Here is a 5,852-nt window from a genome sequence, read left to right as displayed (position 1 = left end):
TGAGGACGGTTCGGCGAGATCGGTACAACAATAATGACGTCCGTGGCAGGCGGTCATTAGCTGCGATCGTTGTAACGATTTCCACGCTTTCGTTAATTTTCGAGCAGAGCCGAGCGGCAACGGGTAAAAAAACGTTAGGCGATCGCTCCAGCGAGAAAGTCCATCGGATACGAGGAAAGAAGTTGTGACGGAAAGACGAGCAGGTCAAGTTCTCTGCGTGCGTTGGCTCGAAACCAGACCGGCTGAATCACGACACACCATTTATGGATGATGCGCGGATTGGCGTTTAAAATTAATATCGGCCGTCGCTCGAACGTCACAACAATTTCGCCCGTAAGAAGAAAGTCGAGCGGTCGTTGCGCGACGCCCAGGATCCTCTCTGCGATTAGTAACGCTGTAATTAGTCCGCGGGCCATGCCTAACGAATAAGAGCGAGATCTCGTCGGTTTTCTCGCAAAAGTCCTACCTTTTCCTCTGGAAAGTTTCCAGAAACGAGTAGACGAGGAAATGTTTAAATTGAAATTTTGTTCAAATCGATAGAAACGTACACGAAACGTCGAAACACAGTGCAACGTATCGACTATAAAAAAAAAGAGCTACCTGAATTCCTTCTCAAAACGGAAATTTATGCCCCTAAAAGACATTCTGATAGAATGTATGAATAATCGAAAGAATTATGGGAGGCTAGAGTGCAGAAATTATCGGATTCCAATTATTATTGGCAATGTGTACTTCTAAATTGGCATGAAATTATCGAATGATCTAATACCTATTTACATGTATGGGTATTGTAGAAGTAATTACTTGAAGAAAAACTCTACATCTTTATTTATGTACATCCGTGACCTGGAGACCGCTATTACGCAAAAAATAGAATTTAGTGAAACAAAAATATTCTAAATAATGAGGGACCCATATTATTGTGCCCTTGAATATAAATTATGTTTTGGGTTATAAGATCTAGGAACAAAGGAACTAATAAATAGATTTCTATTTATGTTCCTTGTAGCCTTTAGCTAGAGCTATAACTTACTTTTGGTAATCCTTTGCTATAAATATATGAACGTGCTCTCTATCGATTCTATTGTATTGTAATACCATGGAAGCAAAGACCCAGATCAGAATACACATATACGTTATACTTATAGTTCTATTCTTAATTATAGTTATACCTTTATTGATTCTTTTATTCACTCTTTAGGTTCAATATGAACAGGTATGAACATTGAAATTTTTTCATTTACATTCTTCTCACACAATTCGAAGTTACTTTCCTATTGATTTACGACCAACTTACAGAATAAAGAACATTCTTCATACTTTTTCCAGCGATGCAAGATAGTAACTGTAGAAAATGGAAAATGAGGATAGAGTGGCAACTAAACAGCAATACGCGGCAAGAAGAATCGTTCCCAAAAAGGCGGGTGACCGTTAAGGTCCGCGACCTCTGGAATGAACCTTCGACTGGAATCATGGATATTCGTACGGAGCTTTTGTGACAGTACCGCCGCCAGTATTCGTGACTGTTTTAACGACACCTTAACCAGAGGACAAAAAGGTAGGCCTTGGTTTAAATAACAGTTATTAAGACGCGCATTAACCGTTCTCCAGAACTGTAAACTTACTTAACAGCTTTATCGATTATCTTTCGCATTTCATTTCGTATCTATCGCTCTCGAATCCACTGTTTTTACAGTTGTCCAACAAGCGTACAACGAATCGCATTCAACACTATCCACACGCCACACGCAAAGTTCAAAGAAACTCGCAACATCATGTACCACTTCAAAGTAATGTGTTAAAAGCGGCAAAAAGCGTTCGAACCGTTAAGCGAAAAATGGTACAGCACGAGTTCTACGTTTTATAAATGACATAGTTATTCTATTTTTTTATTATCATATTCCTCGTATAGACGATCATACATAAGTATTTAGGCACTTGCAAATTAATATCTAGCAAAAAAATATAGTAACTGTATTATATAGCAATTAAGTTAAAAAAATATATAGAATGTATAGTAATAAGCAAATGTACATAAAATGTCCGAACTAGAGTAGTCTCTATGATATCGAATAAAAAAAATCATTTTTTCTCTAGGATACTATCTGTTCAGTTACATTCAGTAAAAACACAGATGACAAGAATATTAATTTTTTGACCGAATTGCACCAAGTCTTCGAATGCTTATGGACAATAGCGCACGTGCAATTAACATGTCGTTTTGATCGATTCGTTGGGAAGATGATTCGGTCTAACGATGCTTTTAAAACGCGATTTAGCGTAACGGATATGCTAGCTGGGAACTGGTTTTCATTTTTCGCAGGAATTGCTATTGATGCGAATTAGAGGCCGTTATCGACGGTGGACGGTGAAGTGTAACGAAACAGTGTGAAAAAACGGACGCGTAGCGGTCGATCAGCTAATTGGCTGGCCTCGAGCGTAAGAACGCTGCCGATATTTACGCAAACGATTCCATTTTTGGCGATCGATTATTATCAACGGCCGCGTATAAATCGCGAAACGTCGCGTTCGGTTACTCTCGTCATACTTTAACGTCCGCTTAGGAAACTTTCGACTCGTTGTGTCCATACGCCAACAACGTTACCGAGGTGTCAATTCGCTGGAAAATGAAAGAATCACTCAACGACATCGAGCGTTACTGGTGGTTTCTTTTTCGGTTCTACGCCTGGCCGTATTAAAGCAGAGAGAAAGAGAGAGAGAGAGAGAGAAAAGAGAGAGGGAGAGCGAGAGATAGAGAAACCGGTCGAAAAGGTTCCAGCCTTAAATTATCCGGCTTATTGCCTGGAATTTGTTAGTCGTCGTTTTTACCCATTATCTTTCTGTCCGTTGCACGCATGGGCACGATCGATCCGTGGTTGCGTTCGTGGCAGATAACGAATAAATTATGTAGCGAATGGACCAGAGCGGAAACATTTTTCTCCGATTTCCATTCGAGACATGTAAGCGATCATTGTCGTTGAAAACATCGTGCTATTTCTGTTACGAGCGCCCCGCTATGCAGTGGTAAACTTACACACGAGGCAGTTTTTAAATCGACCAAGATTATTGGTCTATAATTAACTTCGCAAGCATCGGTTTCGAAAAACGAGGCAACCTATGTACGAACCAGTTTTGTCTCTATTATCGTCACGGTTAACGTGCAGAGAAAAGCAGCAGCAGCTATGGGCGCTACTAAACTCATAGACAAATGTTATACCAAGTTATCCCGCTGGTAGACGTTTCGCACATTTTAAGTCAACACGTTATCCCAGTCGTAACTATCCCTAACTTGAAAAAGAAACGGAGAAATGAAGGAAAACAACAGCGTCACCTTTTTACGAGAAACCACACCACTACTTAAGATTCATAATCTTCGCTTTCTTTGAATGGCCGCGCGTTGCGGACAAACAAGAGGCCGCCTGCCTACAAACAGGCACGAACCTATGAACAAATCTATTCTGGCAGTCGTTGTTTTCAAAAGCGGACAGCCTGCTTCCGTTTTTTCTTTCCCCTCATTCACGCGTTTTTCATCCGTTCTATTTTGACCAATGACAAAACGGCTGAGCGAGCAGAATCGCTCGTTCTTTTGCATTCCATGAACGAAGCGCCAGCGTCGCTTTACGTCGACCTTCGATGGCTCCTAGTAAGGTTGTAAGGCGAAAGATAGGCGGAAGGAAAGTAGAGGGAGACCGTAGGTGATCTTACCTCAGCGAGGTGCCATCGGTGAACAATGGGGAACAAGTGTTTTCTTCTACGTTTCACGTGTACCTAGGCTGTAATGTCATGCTATGTTGTGTTTCGCTATCTTTTAACTCGTTCCACCGTACAGCTGGAAAAGAAACGGCGCACGAGTATCGTTGACAATGAGATTTAAGTCCAAGTAATAGGTATGTCGCGAGCAGAGCTCGATTTTCGTATGCTAGTCGTGCATCTAGTAGTGCAAGGTAGCTCGTGTTTTAATTGTAACGACTTGAGCCGGAAATACAAAGGAAAGTTAAACTAAGTTAGACTATGTTGTGCTAAGTTTCAAGATATTCGCTGTGATATGTATACGTAATATATATATATGTATGTGTAATACATATAACATGTATATGTATATGTAATGTAGAGCGAACCGTTTTCACTAAAAGGTAAACCGTAGCACAGTTTAATAGTCTCTCGTGCGAATCGGTCACGTGCCATGTTGAATCTCTATGAAAGTGTTCGTAGAGAATAAAACGCAGACGAAAATGGAGCGTTTGAAGAGAGTTTAAAGAAAAACGATAATTTAGTATGTGCGGCACAAGGTTAATACGAGTACAAGTGTTAATATTATAAGGTTAATAGCCACTTTCACGCGTTAGAGACTGACTGTTCGTCTGACGGAAGTTATATACCACTTTGTCAATGTTCTTTCATTTCCCAGCTTGCATTGCATCGTAGGATTTTTAACAAATGTTGAAAAAACGTCTGGCATTCAGATCGATTCGTAAAAGCGTTTATGCAACATTATTGTAGAAATACGATCCATTTCCGGTCGAGATATTAATTTTATACGAGACTTCTGTAATTGCTATGCCACCGGTGATCGTTTTCTCGTGCGATTATAAAAGCTGGAATTTTCGTGGCGTGGCTGTTATTTTGTTCCGTGATTACCGTCGTTTGACATCCTGGTTCTTTGCCCGTACAGACAAGTTGAGTTACGTAACAGGATTTTCTACCTAGAAGGAAGACGACGAAGATTCTCGAATTTATGCTTCTTCACGGATTTGATAGTGGACGATGGATCGAGATAATTAACGTGATACGATCACGAGTCCATGGTTCGAAGCACCCAGAAAATTGCTGACGCGACCGTCGTGAAACGTAATTGCTTCGTGTATGTAGGATGAATACTGCGCGAATTTTGCAAAAAGATTAACTATAGCGTCATCAAGCTATCGACATTTGTTCTTTTTCTATGTCGTGCTCTTGACACGATTTCCATGTGTTTGCATATGGATCGAGCAACAGAGTAGCTCGAGTTGTTGAAAAACAGAATGAAAAGGCGCTCATGGTATCATATGCATATATAGGTAAATTTAGATCAATGCGTCATCCATGATACGAACATTAATAATTGTGACACACAGAAGATAAATTGATCAGCTTTTGGAAAGTTTGTTAATTTTAATATCAGGATACTTGATTGGTAGACCGTGGCTGTTCATGCAAATTCAGATTTTTGTGCATTTATTGGGTCAGTGCAAAGGTTCGTGTCCGATTCTAATGGATGTCACTAAATTATTTCTCTGCAAATCACATCTGCTGTTGCATGTACAAACTTCATAGCAAAATTCAATTGTTACTTCAACTTCCAGCAGACATCTGTGTTCTGACAGTTTCTATATTGTGGAAAAGATTTCGAAAATGAACAGAGAAAGGGTTCATTTGCGTCATGTCATTCTTTAAGAATGGGAACTGATGTAATGAGTGGGAACTGCTGTAAGACACATTCAGGACGTTTACCAAGACTGTGCACCTGCTAGCTCTTCGTACAATAAAAAAAGTTTCTCTGAAACTTCTTCAGTTGAAATTCGATGATCATTTTGCAACGAATTAAACGTAACGTCGTCATCTATAAAAGAAGATCGGACAGAGCGTGGCTCGTCATCTAATTGGAAATTGCCCGAATTTTGCAAACCATTCTTCCTCACGAAGAACTGGTGCATCATCTTGGTAAATGTCCTGAATGTTTTTTACAGCAGTTTCCACTGTTACATCTTCCCGGAACTTTTTCATCCGCTATGAAGTTTGTACATGTAACAACAAACGTGGCTTGTAGACAAATAATTTAGCGACATTCATTGAAATCGGGCATGAACTTTTGC

General features: G+C 40.1%; 1 long non-coding RNA gene across 2 annotated transcripts in view; it reads left to right on the top strand.

The window, feature by feature from the left end:
• LOC112214051 overlaps positions 1-2,065 on the top strand; it is a 140,738-nt gene extending 138,673 nt beyond the window's left edge. The window contains exons 7-8 of one of the 2 annotated variants that reach the window (XR_004462934.1): positions 1,330-1,558; positions 1,697-2,065. This is a non-coding gene — a long non-coding RNA (uncharacterized LOC112214051). The remainder of the gene's footprint in view (positions 1-1,329; positions 1,559-1,696) is intronic. The other variant, XR_004462933.1, reaches the window with a different exon arrangement.
• Positions 2,066-5,852: the final 3,787 nt, after the last annotated feature.

Source organism: Bombus impatiens, unplaced genomic scaffold (genome assembly GCF_000188095.3).
Source record: "Bombus impatiens unplaced genomic scaffold, BIMP_2.2 scf_0011, whole genome shotgun sequence".
In the NCBI taxonomy this organism is placed as follows: Eukaryota; Metazoa; Arthropoda; class Insecta; order Hymenoptera; family Apidae; genus Bombus; species Bombus impatiens.
Note: the sequence above shows the minus strand (reverse complement) of the source record. Positions and strands in the feature narration are given on the sequence as shown.